The sequence below is a fragment of the Saccopteryx leptura genome, chromosome 4 (assembly GCF_036850995.1).
Source record: "Saccopteryx leptura isolate mSacLep1 chromosome 4, mSacLep1_pri_phased_curated, whole genome shotgun sequence".
Lineage (NCBI taxonomy): Eukaryota > Metazoa > Chordata > Mammalia > Chiroptera > Emballonuridae > Saccopteryx > Saccopteryx leptura.
The window spans coordinates 203,364,052-203,380,023 of record NC_089506.1 but is presented as its reverse complement, the minus strand read 5'-3'; the positions used below and the strand labels follow the sequence as shown (position 1 = coordinate 203,380,023).

Genomic DNA, 15,972 nt, shown 5'->3' with positions numbered 1-15,972 from the left:
CCTTGTTCCCCACAACAGGTCTTCCAGGCTCCCTGGGCTCCTCCCACCTCCTATTTTTGCAAAGCCTCTTGTAGGGATGCTCAGAAGGAGGATGGGCAGGGTGTCCCCAGGAGGCTTCCCGCAGCCTCCCGATTAGACTGGTTGTGGGGAGACTCTGGAGGGAGGTCTGGGCTCGTGCCAGCAGGAAGGCTGCAAGTCTGGAAAAAGAGAAAAATAGAGCGCAGAGAGGGAGCTGAACTTTCTAAGCAGCCAGTTTCATTTTGGGCTTGTGCTGTCAGGAGGAATCAAGCTCATCTGCTGAGGAGAGAGAGCTGCCAGGGACTGAGCCACTCACTCCATCCTTGCAGGTTCCAGCTCCTCCCGGCCTTCCCGGAAGCCCGGCACTGCCTGGCGGGGGATGCTGTGCTTTCAGGTTGGGGAATGGGGCGCCGAAGTGGAGAGCACCATCTCAGATGACCCTTCATCGTTTGCCTTCTTCCAGGGACATCCTTCACTCTCGCATCTCACCCGAGCCTGACCCTCCCGTGTGCTCTGATCTCACTGTTTCCATAGGTGCTGTTCTCCCTCTGCCTCTTCCTCTTTGTCCCAACAGCCCCACTAGGCCCCCTTCTTTTTGCAGATGAGGAAATCGAGCCTGAGAGAGATCCAACAGCGTGGTCAAGGTCATATGGCTGGTAAATGGCCGGGCTGGAATTAGCACCCAGACTTCTATGACTCAAGAGCCTGAGATCTTGGCTACTGCACCTTATTATCTCCCCAATTTCGATGTGACTTAGAGCGCCTGCTATCACATTGTATCGTAATTGTATGCTGGCACATCTACTTCCTCTGTGCACAGACTGTGTATTTTTCATCTCTATTTTCTGGGCACAGCAGAGACCCAGATGTACAGGAGGCAGGTTGGTGTGTGTTTGAGTTTCTGAGTCAGAACCTGCTTCACCACTTACTAGCACTATGGCTTTGACTCATTTTAGCTTTTTGAGCCTTGGTTTCCCCACTAGGGGCTAGCAACAATATTTACCCAGGGCGTTTTGTGAAGATTTGGTATGGTGATGCATGTATGGTGTGGCATGCTACTTAGGTGTGGTGGGCAGGTTTTTGGGTGGGGGTGGGCGGGAGGAACCAATCTGTTCATTCACAGCCCAATCAGTTCAGATGGGGTAAATCTCTAGTTCCTGGAACAACGTCATGACCCTGGCTGGCCTGGCCAGAGGGCTGAATTTCTCTGACCACAGGGATTGGTTCAATGGTATACATGTGACTTAGACGGGCCAATCCATGCCTTCTCTGAGACTTTGACTAGGATATCAAGAAGAGTCCTTTTTTCCTTCTGAGATGATGGGTACTAAGGGCCATATAAACAGTGAAATGTTGCCACCAAATAGGAGAGGTCTTTCCTAATAATAAACTGAGCCTGAAGACTCCCCAGAGGTAACAGAAGCAACGGAGGAGAGTGAAAGAAGTTCTCATTATACTGTGAGAGTTTCTAGATTCAGTCATGCCTGGATTTTTCCAGCTACATACAGCCTCCTCTCTCTCTCCTCCTTTAGTTAGCTTGAATGGGTTTTTGTCATTTACAAGTGAAATTTCTGTTTAATGTAGTAGGCATTTAAAAACGGCCAGTCTTGTTTTTATTTAAAATGTTCAGTTTCAGTGAGGGAAGGAGGGAGGGAAATAATGTATGCTTGTAGCATTATCAGAGTTGAACTTTAGATATAACAAATATTAAATAATTAGGTAGGCAGACAAGGTGAAGATGGGTAACAAGGTCCGGAACTCACAGGGCAAAAGGTTCTTCCATAGAAAGCAGAGCATGAAGGCAGGGTCTGTATTTTCTCACAGAGAGTGATAGTGCATTTGGGGAACAATGGTGGCAGGGGAGGCTGACCTGGTGGGTTGGGGTCAGGTCATCAAGAACCGTACATGTCATGATATTGAATTGGAGGATGAATAGTAGATGGTGAAACAAAAGGCCAGTAGCTCATTTGGGAAACTGAATGGCAATGAGTGAGGACAGTGGCAGTGGGTTTGAGGTACAATAGATAGTTCTTAATTTTAAACTAGCATCAGTCAGACTGGAGAGGGGAGAAGAGTAGGGGGTCTAGTCTTGCATAGCACACGCCCTACACATGGTAAATCCTATAGATGTAAGTATGATTTGATTTTTTTAAAAGAAACTGAGCGTGTCAGCTGTAGTTTTACAGTATCCAAAGTTTAACTTACTTCCCTCATTCATTCATCAGGTTTTTATAGAGCACTTAGGATAGTCCGAGCACAGCACTAGGCACTTGGGATTCAGCTGGTGAAAAAGAGGGAGTTTATAACATCTTCGAGCACACTTGTTACAGGGTGTGAGCATGTAATACAGCATATCAGGTGGTGATCAGAGCTGAGAAGCAATTTGGGTGGGAGGACAGGAAGAGGGGGAAGAGGTGCAATTCAAGGAGGGAGGAGAAGGAAAGCGGATAAGGAAGTCTGCCTTCAATTTGAGACACATGGGAGGGCGTCGTTATTAACCCTGGGGGTGAGGAGAAAGATCAGCACAGGAACTAGAATGCAGACTGGAAAGAGTGAGATTGCTTTCACCACGGGGGGACTCTTGAATCTGAGCCAATCACTGTTTTCTTCTTTTTTGAGCAAATCGCATCCAAATTTTGATATATATATATATATATATATTTTTTTTTTATGATTTGAAAGGACTCACTCACATCACGACTCATGATCACACAAGAGATTATCATGAGCCCGAAGTAGAGAACAGCTCCTTCGGGTAGAGTCCACTTTTCAACATTTCCCCTCCGTCGTAGCGCCCTGTGAACCGACTGCCACCTCCGGAGTGTGAGATGCGGCAGACGAGCCTGTGGCCTCCAAACCTGGGACAGGCTCACCCTGAGTCAGGCTGGCCGTTCTGACCTGGCTCCAGTGTCACTGGATATTTACCAGCTTTTCAGGGGATGATGATAATCAAGTCATTGTCTTTTCTTTATGAGTCACCGAGTACGGTGACCTTCAGACACCGTATCTCCTTTCCAGCATCCAGGGGTAAGGTGACCCTGGCCTCATTCCTTACTGAATCTCTCCTTGTGCTCAGGGATGGGTGACAGGTAGTGGCATGTTTGCAGCTTGTCTGGTACACACATCGTTCGGTAATTTTAAAAAACTCTCAATGTTTGATGACTTCTAAAAAACCCCAACTTTATGGTGGTCACTGGTTTTCAGTGAGTAATTCAGAGCCATTTCGGAAATTCAGTGAGTTGTGCAACGATCGTCACTATGCAGTTGTAGAACGTGTCCATCACCCCAGTCAAATCCTCGTGCTTGTTCTCATTTCTAAAGCCGGACAATCACTAATCTATTTTCCTTTTCTATAGATTTGCCTAATCTGGCTCTTTAATATCAATGGGATCACACAATGCCTGGTCTCGTGTGGCTGCTCCCTTCCCCTAGCGCAGGGGTCCCAAACTACAGCCCGCGGGCCGTATGCAGCCCCCTGAGGCCATTTATCCGGCCCCCACCGCACTTCCAGAAGGGGCACCTCTTTCATTGGTGGTCAGTGTACTGTATGTGATGGCGCCACAAAGCACGGTGTCGCTCACGTACAGTACTACTTCCAGTGATGCAGGACAGACGCCTTACGGCTCCAGAAGCACGTCATATCACTTGTTACAGCTAGTGGTGACAAATATGGAACCAGACATTGACCATCTCATTAGTCAAAAGCAGGTCTAAAGTTCCCATTGAAATACTGGTCAGTTTGTTGATTTAAATTTACTTGTTCTTTATTTTAAATATTGTATTTGTTCCTGTTTTTTTTTTTACTTTAAAATAAGATATGTGCAGTGTGCATAAGGATTTGTTCATAGTTTTTTTTTTATAGTCCGGCCCTCTAACAGTCTGAGGGACAGTGAACTGGCCCCCTGTGTAAAAAGTTTGGGGACCCCTGCCCTAGCGTGTTGTTTCTGAGATTCATCCCTGTCGTAGTAGGTATCAATACTTCAGTTTATTTTCACTGCTGAATAATATTTCATTGTATGGCAAGACCACTCCCCTTGTCCACTGGTGGACATTTGGGCTCTTTTTTTTCAGGGGGTATTATACGTAATGTTGCTATGAATAAGTATCCTGTAAGTATGTGGATGTACGTTTTCACTGGTCTTGGGTGGAAATGTGGAAGTGGAATTGTTGGATTCTATAGTCAAATGGCTTGGTTTCTAAGCCAGGCTAAAATGTCTTCCCAACCACAGTAAAAGGGCAGTATCTGAGTGTCCTTTGTGACCCTGGATGCTCTGAACAGATGACTGCCACTGAGCTTACAGCGACATTTTCAGGACCTTCGTGCCCCTCCCTCCACATCTGCTGGAGGTCTCGCCCCCGCCCCCCCAGTCGCCCCTCCAGGCATCCCCTGGCTGCCCCCACCAACACCGCAGCAGTGGGGACACAAAGACGCCATGGCTGTCTGGACTTGGCCAGTTCCCTGGATCAGACGTGTGTCGTCCGGTAAAAGCAGCTGCGATGTTCCCCGGCTGAAAAGGCTTTTCATGCAAGAGACAAAAAAAGGCTGAATGATGCCCGAAAGGTGAGCCTCGGTCGCTGGTATGAAAAGCGTACGATGTTTGCTCCTTGTGGCTCTGGGAGGAATCCGTTGGGTTTGAGAAGCAGTCCCTTGTCAGTCTCAGCTACTGCTTGGGTCTATTTTAACATCCAAAAGCACAGGCGGGGGACCCGGACCTGTAGCAAGAATCGAAGGTTGCTGGAGACGGTGTTCTGATGGTGTGATGGGTCAGTGAGGCCTGCCAGCCAGCCAGGGGTCTGTGGTGAGGAGAGAGCCCCGATGGGACGAAAGGTGGTAGAAAAACTATTCCAAATTAAGCTCCCAAGATTTCATTGTAGCTCCCTTTGCTTGTTAGGAAGGCGATTTCAGACACCAGACTGCCCGAGTTCAAACCCTGGTTTATTTATTTCACTTCTCTGTGCCTTGGTTTCCTCATCTGTATAATGAGACTGAAAATAACACCCCCATTTGGAGGATTAACTGAGATAATCTAAACAAAACACTCAGCATAGTGGTGGATACATATAAATATAAAGATTATAGTAAACATTAACAATCATTCCTACTACTTTTAAACGTATGTTTTATTACTAAACTAATTTTCTCTTTTGAGACTCTGTTCTACCAAGTGAGTAAAATGGATGCTTGGACTATTCCAAGTAACCCCAGGCAATTCACTACAGTCTTTCTCCAAAGATTTTGATTCTGAAATGGGTTGTATCTGAAGCAGGGTGGCCGAGGAGGATTATTGCTGGCTGGTCTCCAGTTATCATATGTCCAGGCTGATACTCGTGGAGGTCCACTTAATCAGGTATTTTCAGATTTAGGAACTGAGGCCCAGAGAGGTTAGAAAACTTGCTTAAAGATACACAGCTAAGAAATGGGCCTGAGATTCAAAACCCGGTCTGTCTGACTTCAGGGCCCTTTGCTCGTTACCATTTGTCATCTAAAAAGGACTGCAAAGACCTCTCCACCTTAAGTCCAGGTAGTCAGAGCATTGAAAAGCAAAGGAACAAAAGGTTCTGTTGATGAGTATACTGTGTTGTGGCCCCGTGACTGGGCAGAGAAAACCATGAGGATTTACTTGAATCATCTGCCAAAAAACAAAACAAACAAACAAAAAACCCACAAAGAAACAAACAAACAAAGTTTTGCTAAGTTTGAAAAGCAATCTGGGGTTGAAGTTTACAAGATACATTCAATGAATATTTGTTGAATTGAAGGTAAGAGAGAGAGAGGAGAAGGAAAAAGCGAGATAAAGGGAAGAAAGCAAGATAAAAAAAAAAGAAAGGAACGTAAGAAGGGAAGAAGAAAGGAGAGGAGAAGAGAGGGAAGAAGGAAAGAAAAGCTTTGTTTTTCCTTCACGAGGCATACCTGTGAAATATATTAAATTGGTGGGACTTTATCAGCCTTAGAATCTCCAGAGGAACATTTTCAAAACATGTGTTCCAGGGCCACACCTCACACCTACTCGGATGGAGTTCCTGGAGCCAGTGGCGGGCAGATAGACACAGGGGATTCTGACTTGTACCTCTCGCTGAAAACTGGGAGTTGGTAGGTTTTCTTTCTGGCAGGTTCGGGTTGGTTGGTTGTTTTTAAAGTAAATTTAGGATCAGTCGAGGCTTAGCATCTGATGGTTTGTTCAGGTTTCTGGGTCTGGGCGGGTGTGGCTCTGTCTCTGACCTGGACATTTCCCGGTGACTCCCATGCTGAGAGAGGGTGCGCGATGATGACTTTTAAAGGCCATCGCGGGGTGCCCCCAGGGTCACGGCTTCAGCTTCCCTTTGTGAAGGCCAAGCAGTGTGTGTGCATGGACATTTTCCCTTTAACCAAATCCTGTGCCACTCGGAGCGAAGGGTCTCTTTTCGCCCTTATCTTGTCTAAACTCCCTGCTGGTAGGACAACAAATCTGAATACACTTTCCTGATTTTCAGGTTTTAATGGATCTGAACCAAAAATGTTTTCAGAAGTTGCAGAGAGGATGGCTCTGGTGGTTCCCCAGGGAGCAGTGGTACATCGGCTACTGTGTGTTTGGATCAGGGGGCTCTCACAGCCCATGAAAGGTGAGGGTTAGGGCAGAGGTAGGACCGGGAGCTCTGTTTGTCCGGGCAGTGCCTGTCCTGACCAAGCCTGGCCGTTGCCTAGTCTGAACTTCCCATCAGGCAGAGTAGAGAAGGATTGTCCTTGCTTGGTGTCTCTTCTCGGAATTAAGTGGCTGCCTTTGTCAGGACTTGTAGGTGTCGCCCATTGGGTAAGGAACAGGCAACTGAAACCCTGGGGAAAATTGTCTTGCCTGAGAGGTTCGTTACTGCGTTCAATACAAAGGAAATTTGGGCAGGGAGGTCAGAGTTAACGTGTTTAATATTCAGTTGCTGCAGGGACCCAGCCAAGGATTGAGACTGTCCTGAAAATTCCTGGCTCATTTGTTTGCATTCTCTGGCTGGGTTTTTGGAACCCATGGTGGAGGGAGGGCTGAACACATGGAAACTGGAAAGAGGCCCAGGCTAGTATCTTAGGAGGAGAAAAACTGGGAGCTGTAGTCGAGGTCATTTAACCTGACTCTGAGTCGATGTAAGCCTCCCCCCTAAACTACCTAGTAGCCTGCCTCCCTCCTCTTTCCCCCTCCTTCCCTTCCTCCCTCCCTCAAACGCTGAGTGAGGACCTGCGGTAAGCCTGGAATTTTGCCTGGAAAAACTGAGGAGATTACCTGTGTTGGTTAAAATATTCCTAGAAGTCAATGACTGTTGTTCCTAGAGCATAAAGACTTAATTAATGAAGTCATAATATTGAGTCCCCCCCCCCACTTCCAATTGTCTTCTTAAATTATAATTTTTATTTTGAGGAAATTAAAAATGATACAGACTGGTTTGAAACCCTGAGGTCACCGGCTTGCGTGTGAGGGCCCCAGCTTGAAGTGTGGGATCATAGACATGACCCCATGGTCGCTGGCTTGAGCCCAAGGTCACTGGCTTGAGCAAGGGGTCACTGGCTCAGCTGGAGCCCCCCAGTCAAGGCACATATGAGAAAGCAATCAATGAACAACTACAAGTGATGCAACTATGAATTGATGCTTCTCATCTCTCTCTTTCACTGTCTCTCTATCTTGCTAAAAATAATAATAATTTAAAAAAAGATGCATATAAGTACATGGAAATAGGTAACAATCACCCAGCTTTTCACCACCAAGAACTGACAATTGCTAACACTGGGTGGTATTTCTTCAGACATTTTCTTAAACATCGAACCAATATGTGGAAAATGATGCTGAAATTGCCCCTCTCTATCCCACCCACCCCCCAACCAGGCTGCTGAAGTCTTGCACTCTGTGTGCTTCTTTTTTATACCTAATCCTAATGCCTTTTTCATTTTAAATGTTTAAAAAGTGTCCATCTTTCATTGTGGTAAAATTTGCATAGCAAAATGTACCAATTTATCATTTTTAAGTGTACATTAAGTACGTTTACATCATTCTGCAACCATCACCACCATCCATCTCCAGAACTCTTCTCAACCTGCAAAGCTGGAATTCTGTCCCCATTAAATACTAATTCTCCATTCCTCCTCCCCTCACGCCCCCAGCCCCTAACCACCACTATTCTATTGATACTTTCTACTTCCACGAATTTGACAGCTGTAAGGGCTTCCTATAAGTGGAATCATACAATGTCTGTCCTCTTGTGACTGACTTATTTTACTTAGCATAATATCCTCACGTTTCATCCATGTAGCATGGGTCAGAATTTGTTTCCTTTTTTAGGCTGAAGAGTATTCATTGTATGGATAGACCACATTGTGTTTATCCATTTGTTCATCCACTCGTGGATACCTGGGCTGCTTCCACCTTTTTGCTATCATGAATATCACCTTTTGGCTGTTGTGAATAGTGTGGCTATGAACATGGGTGTACAGACATCTGTTTGAGTCTCTACTTTAATTCTTTGGGGTATATACCCAGAAGTGGAATTGCTGCATATGGTAATTCTAGGTTGATTTTTTCAAGAAACTGCCTTACTGTTTTTCATAGAAATTGTACTATTTTACATGCCTACCAGCCATGCACAAGGGTTCCTATTTCTCCACATCCTCACCAATGTTTGTTATTTTCTGAGGTTATTTTTCTTTCTTGTGTTGATAGTATACATCAGGGGTCCCCAAACTACAGCCTACAGGCCGCATGCAGCCCCTTGAGGCCATGTATCCGGCCCCTGCCGCATTTCCAGAAGGGGCACCTCTTTCATTGGTGGTCAGTGAGAGGAGCATCCTGTGCTCCTGGAGTACTGTATGTGGTGGGGTGGCAAAGCGCGGTGTCGCTCACGTACAGTACTACTTCCGGTGATGCAGGACGCACGCATCACGGCTCCGGAAGTGCGTCATATCACTTGTTACGGCTAGCAGTGACAAGTGACAAATATGGAACCGGACATTGACCATCTCGTTAGCCAAAAGCAGGCCCATAGTTCCCATTGAAATACTGGTCAGTTTGTTGACTTAAATTTACTTGTTCTTTATTTTAAATATTGTATTTGTTCCCGTTTTGTTTTTTTACTTTAAAATAAGATATGTGCAGTGTGCATAGGGATTTATTCATAGTCTTTTTTTATAGTTCGGCCCTCCAATGGTCTGAGGGATAGTGAACTGGCCCCCTGTGTAAAAAGTTTGGGGACCCCTGGTATACATATTATTGGGTGTGCTGGCTCATTGTGGTTTTGATTTGTATTTCCTTGATGATTGGTGATTATGAGCATCTTTTCATGTGCTTGTTGGCCATTTGTATACCTTCCTTGGAGAAGTGTGTATTTATTTATTTATTTATTTTATTGATTTTTGGAGAAGGAGGGAGAGAAAGAAAGAAAAAGAGGGAGAGGGAGAAAGAGGGGGGAGAAGCAGGAAGCATCTACTCATAGTAGTTGCTTCCTAGAGAAATGTGTATTTATGTTCAAGTCCTTTGCCCATTTTTGAATTTGGTGGTTTTTTTATTTTATTTTAAAGTATTTTTAAATGTTTATTTTATTGATCTTAGAGAGAGGAAGGAAGAGAGCAGGAAAGAGACAGGAACATCTGTTCCTGTGTGTGTCCTGATCGGGAATTGAACTGACAACCTCCATGCTCCAGGATGACGCTCCAACCAACTGAGCCACCCGGCCAGGGCCCTTTTTTTTTTTTTTTGGTTGCGTTTTAGGAATTCTTTATATGTCCTGATTGTTAACCACTTATCAAATATATGATTTAAAAATATTTTTCTCCCATTCCTTGGGTTGTCTTTTTACTCTGTTGATAGTGTTCTTTAATGTACAAAAGTTTTTGATTTTGATGTAGTTCAATTTATCCATTTCCTTTTGTTGCCTGTTCTTTTGGTGTCATATCCAGGAAATCACTGACAAACTCAGGGTCAAGAAGCTTTTCTCCTGTTTGTTTCCTAAAAAACTTATAGACTTAGCTCTTATGTATATGTCCCTTTTTTACTTTTATATATAGATTTATATTTCAATAAAAATATATATGTAGTATTTTTATATGTTTTAGTTTATGTGTATTGTATCATAGTTTACATTTTATTCTATAATTCCCTTTTTATCCCTTTAGTCAACATTGTGCCCTGGGGCTTTATATATATTGCTATCTAGCAGGTATTACATCTAACTCTATCCATCCATCTATCCATCAATCCATTCATTCATCCATCCGTCCACCCATCATTTATTCATTCAGCTAGTGCTATATCTATCTACCTATTATCCCTTTATCTGTCATCTTCCTTTTCCTCCTCTGCTTTCCCAATCATCATCATCATCATCATAATCACCATCAATGTATCTTTTTACTTATTCATCTTTCTGGCTGGCTGGTATCTACTTTACACCTGTCCTCTTTCACTCACTCACTCATTCATTTCTTGCCTCATTTATGTAGCAGGGGTAAGGCTCAATATATTTTAACAGCCCATATGCCCCAGATACCAAATAATAAAAATTTATAATAGCTCAATCAGACTAAATTTGTCCCTGAATAGCTGATAAATATATCAGAGTAGTTCAATCTAGCTTACTACTAGCCCTACCTGTTGGCACTTGTGTTCAAACCCTACACTAACAATACTTCCAATTTCTTCCAATGCTGACAGTTTATGAACAAAAGCCTCTGACTTTCTTTTCCAAGAATACCTTCTTCTTTACTGACATTTCTCCCTGATCTCTGCTTGTAGAAATCTAAACAGCCTCTTAGGTCAAGTTCAACTACCATTTCTTGCATGGATAATTGTAGGATCTCTAAGACAAATTTTATTTTGGTTCTCCACCCTGCCTTATAATTGGGGTTATATTTGTGGGATTGTCCAGGGGTTGAATGTTCCAGGGACTGTAAGTTTCGTGAAACTGGGGCTGTACCTTGTTTACTGATCTATCTGACTTTATTTTGTATTTACTTCTAACATAATCATGCATGCCAGTTTGTCTCTGGTGTACTCCATGAATCCTTGAACAAGGTTGGCAAAGAATTAATGGTAGAATCTACTTGGCTTAAAGTATTAGGTGTGTGTGTGGTGGAGGGCATATAATTTTCAAGTTCTCCATTTCTCATTCATGGGAGTTTCCCAAGGTGGTCCTAGCTATAATGGTTGTTGGCTTTGAGAAAGTTTGTTAGAGCACCTTGGTTTATAGCAGTGGTTCTCAAACTTTTTGAAGTTGGGTTGCATTTAAAATCTTACAAATAATTGTAGGTCACTATATACAAATTTATGAGAAATACGTTATAATAATTAAGGCAAATATTAAAGACAAAATATAAAGTCCAAGCGTGCTTTTATGGTAAACAAAATAAATATGACAAAATTAAATTTATTCTGACATTAAAAAACATTTTTATGTTACATTTTTTGAGTTATGCTTTTTAGACTTTGTAAAAAAGGGGAGTTAAAAATTTTTAAAAAAGTTATCTTTTTATATATGTAGATACATTCTTAGTAAGATTTAGTAAATTCGGCAGGTCCTAGCGCAAATGTGTTAAGTTTTTTGTTCTTGTGTTTATGAGAAACATGAGCCTGATGTGTCCTAGAGGTTTCTTCAATGTTTGGGCATATATTTGAAAGGCAAACTCTCATTTCCTCATCAATACATTGAAAAATCTCTCCCTTTTTACTCTTAATTGTGTTGAGTGCAGAAAACCCCCACCATACATATCATCTTAACTTGACACCAAACAAAGGATAGAAGAAACTTGCCTCCAGTCTTTCCGGGGAACATGGGGGGTAGTGTAAACAATTCAGCACCACAGCTTAACAGCCTTTTGCAACCTAATCAGGCAAGTGAGGTGGGGGGTTGGGCAGACTGTCAGCTTACAGCCAATTCCCCACACCTCTGTTCTCCCAAAATCTAAACTCCAAAAACCCTGTTGGTTTTTTGGTCCCCAACAGGCACATATTTCTCTGGAATACCATAGGGCGCACCTGGAAATCTTCTAGGGTGCACCAGTGCACCCTGGCGCACACTTTGAGAAGCACTGGTTATACGGTACGGCAGACTAACATTGCTGAAGGGCTCAGAAAGGAGCTGAAATTTCAGATGGGAAAAGTGCTTTGGGAAAATGAGAGCCAGGCCGTGTGGATCAGTGAGCAGAACACTGGCTTCGGAGCTAGGGACTAACCTCCTGGAGCCTGTGCCCAGAGATGAGTCCTGAAAGTGTGCCTTTTGAGCCCAGCCATTCCCGGTACACCGTAAGCACTCAGTTAATATTTGCTGAGTATGTCAACGGGGCCAGAAAGCCCTGTGTTCCAATCCTGGCTTTGATGCTTACTGCCACCTGTGAGATTTTGGATACATTTCTTATCTGAAATAAATCTGTTTCCTTGTCTAGAAAATGGTGACAATAATATATACCCTTCTGTGTTGCTGGACAAAGGAGAGTTCATTGATTTAAAGTGCCTAGCACAATTACATGCTACATAGTGTACGTGTATTAAATACATTGCTCCTAGTGTAGGTCTGGGCTCTTGTGTGTATTAGGGACAAAGCCCAAGGAGACCCATGTATATATATTTGTCCCGATGCGATTGTCATTGTGTGATGCTGGGAGGTTTTTGTTTTGGTTGTTGTTTATTTGTTTATAAACATTCTCAGCTTCAGTGCTGCATCTATAAAGTAGGTGGGCATTAAATCAGGGGACTTCTTTTGACACCTACTATGAGATGGTGTAATGGTCTGAACAGTGGCCCTCAAGAAGATATAACCAAGTCCCTGGAACCTGTGAATGTGACCTTATTTGGGGGGGGGAGTGTCTTTGCAGGTGTAATGAAGTTACGTTTCTGGAAATAAGGCAGCCATCCCGGAGTATCTTTGTGAACCCTGAATCCTTGCAAGGGGCACACAGAGGAGGCAGTGTGAGCCCCGAGGCTGAGGTGGTGGAGCGACAGAAGCTGGAAGAGGCAGGAACACACCCTCCCCTAGAGCCTTCACAGGGAGAGCGGCCCCTGGATTTCAGACTCCCGGCCCCAAGGACTGCGAGACAATGCATTTCTGTTGTTTTAAGCCACCAAGTTTGTGGTGATTTGTTACAGCAGCAGTAGGCAACTAATACAGTTTCTGTGCTAAGTTCTGGTTGTGCAAGAACCTTTTACACATTGTAGGTGCTTACTGGAGTGCCCTTAAGAAGCTCATGGTCTAGGGCCGGGAGGTGACACATAAACCAATAGTTACACCACAGAGCAGGTGAGGGTCGTGACAGAGGGAAGCTCAGGAAGGATAGGTAACCCTCAGGGAGGCAGGAACGAAGGTGTTTTCAGGAATATTTCCTGGAGCGTATCCAAGCTGTGCCCAGAGATCAAGGAGTTATCCAGACAAGGAAGGGGGAGGGCATTCATTAGAGGGAGCCGCACGCAGACGCAGGAGACAGCAAACACAGGCCATTCTTCTTGTCTTCCTTACTCTTGGAAAGGTCACAGAGCCGTCCAGATGGTGCTTCTCAAACATCAAGGTGCATGGGGCTCACCTGGGACACCGTGCTGTAATGCAGGTTCTGACTCGGTGGGTCTAGGATGAGTCCAGATGCTCGGCAGTTTTTTTTACAAGCTCTTAAAGGATGCTGATGCTGCTGGTCTGTGGACCACACGTTGAGGAACAAGGCTTGAGTGCGCTGAACTTTACAGCACTTTCCACCCTCTGTCCCAGGTGTGAGCCTCCCCTGGAGATAGCCACTCACTGGATTTGCAGCTGTGAAGCCAGAAGCTTGCAGAGGGGAGGTGCCTTGCCAAGGTCATGCAGCCTCAAATGGCACCTTTGATTTTAAAACCCAAGTGTTTTGACTTTGAATATAGGTGCTCTTTTTCATAATCCAACATGGAATTTCATTCTGACATACAAATTAGGGCTAGATTTCAATTTTTTTGACCTGGTCTGAGAGTCTTTTTTCTTTTAATAGATTGTTTATGCCCTATTTCCACTGATTCATATCACATGCTTGTTTGTTATTAATAATTACACTGTGTAATTATCAAATAATAACTATTAACTGGAGAATATTAATTATCATTATCAATTAATAATTGTGTTAATAATCACTAACCTGCCTCTCTCTCTAGCCTCCCACAAGGCATGGGCAGCAATCTCTGTCCATGTCCAAACTGGCTGTTTCCTTCAGGGAAAGTGACCCTGAGGGGGTTTGGGGCTGAACTGAGAGCTATACCCAGGGCAGTTTTCTCCTCACCTGAGCCTTAGAGAACTACAGTGTGGGTCCTCGGCTTAGGCCAAGGCAAACCAAACATGCTCTTACTGAGTTTTTGGCCAATTTGTTATAACAGATTTGAATTGCACATTAAAAGGGGGCTAATGTTTTGTTGTTGTTCAGGGTCGCACGAGGTTTGAGCTACTGTGCGTGTCCACCCGCAGCGATAGGTAGTACGCGCGTTTTTTTGGAAGAAGGATGGCGAATGACCTCGGGAAAGAGGAGATAGACTCCAGGGAGGACAAGGACCCGACAGAGAGCCATACAGGGGTGCAGACAGTGTGGTCTTGGCGGTCAGGTGGGAGTGGGATGACTACAGCCAACATGGCTTCCTCGAGACAATGGCACCATCACAGCGGCCCACGGGAGGGGCGAGGTCGGATAGGTGTGTGCGCAGGCAGCGCTGAGACTGGAGTAAGGGAAGGCAGGGTGCACACTCACACTTACACAGATACAGATTTCTCTGCTTTGGTCAAGCTAGTTTGGGTGCAGAGCCCCTCCCAGCCCCGAGAGAACTCGCATGGGAGGTCTATACTTGTGCCGGGAGGGAGAGCTGATATATTCCATTCTGCAGCGTTGGAGCTTTTGGCATACCGGCAGGCACCTGCACCAGGGGATTTGTTAACAGGGGATTACACACCAAACATCTGTTCCTGCCCGTGACTCAGGAGGAAGCTGGTGGCCCTGGCGCTCCACCAGGCTGCAGGACGGCTGCACTTCAGCGGTGCCCTGGAGGCCCCCCGTGGTCCTGTGTACGGTGGAGAACCTGGGGACGGGGAGAGCATATTTACACACATAAATATTTATGTCAGACCGGCTCTCTGCTAAGAAGGTGGCGAAACAAGGCGTGAAAACACCGTCAGACAGAGCAGCTCGACTGAGTGCAAATATTTATGAGCGAGGAAACCAGTGAGAGACAGAAATGGCCCTGGAAGGCTGGCGAGGAAGGAAAAGGGACCTTTAAGGGTGCCCCGAGCCGTGGGAAGGCTGCTGCCTTCCGGAAGGATCAGAGGGCAGGGGCAATCAAAGCTTAAGCCTTTGACCAAGTGAACGTTGGACACTTTTTATTTGCGTTTTTTAATCCTGATATGACAGTCACACTACACTTTCCTCTCTCTCTAAAAATAATCAATAAACAAAAATGATTTTAAAAAGAAAGTAATAATGGCATTATTGGAAATGCACAGACTGCTGCTGCGGAGTCTCTCTAGCCATCACACTCCTGCCCCGGGCCGAACCGGGCCGGGCAATGGCGGCCCAGCGGGAGAAAGACCCCGGGGATGGCGGCCACTCGGTGTGCATGGGATCCCAGGTCTCTCCCTCACTAGCTGGCGACGTCGCCTGTGCCAGAAAGGTACATAAAATTCTTCCTATATTAGACTTTTCTTCGTTATAGTTTTTGTATTAATATCTTTAATAGCTGAGTAACGTGAGAAAAAAAACAATCCCTGAATCACTTTGATTCTTAGTTTTCCTACAGTGAAAGTCCTACTTTATGGGATTCTCTGAGGACTGAGTGAGATAGTCCACATAAAATACTTCAGTGCCGGCCCTGGCCGGTTGGCTCAGCGGTAGAGCGTCGGCCTGGCGTGCGGGGGACCCGGGTTCGATTCCCGGCCAGGGCACATAGTCTCCACCGCCCCCCCTCCTCTCTGTCTCTCTCTTCCCCTCCCGCAGCCGAGGCTCCATTGGAGCAAAGATGGCCC

General features: G+C 44.9%; 1 protein-coding gene and 1 pseudogene across 3 annotated transcripts in view; both read left to right on the top strand.

Moving 5' to 3' along the window:
• The window catches only part of SHISA9 (shisa family member 9), a 312,313-nt gene that overhangs the window by 193,143 nt on the left and 103,198 nt on the right, over window positions 1–15,972 (top strand). The gene's annotated exons all lie outside the window — the stretch shown is intronic.
• LOC136403359 (EF-hand calcium-binding domain-containing protein 14-like) overlaps window positions 15,516–15,972 on the top strand; it is a 60,292-nt pseudogene continuing 59,835 nt past the window's right edge.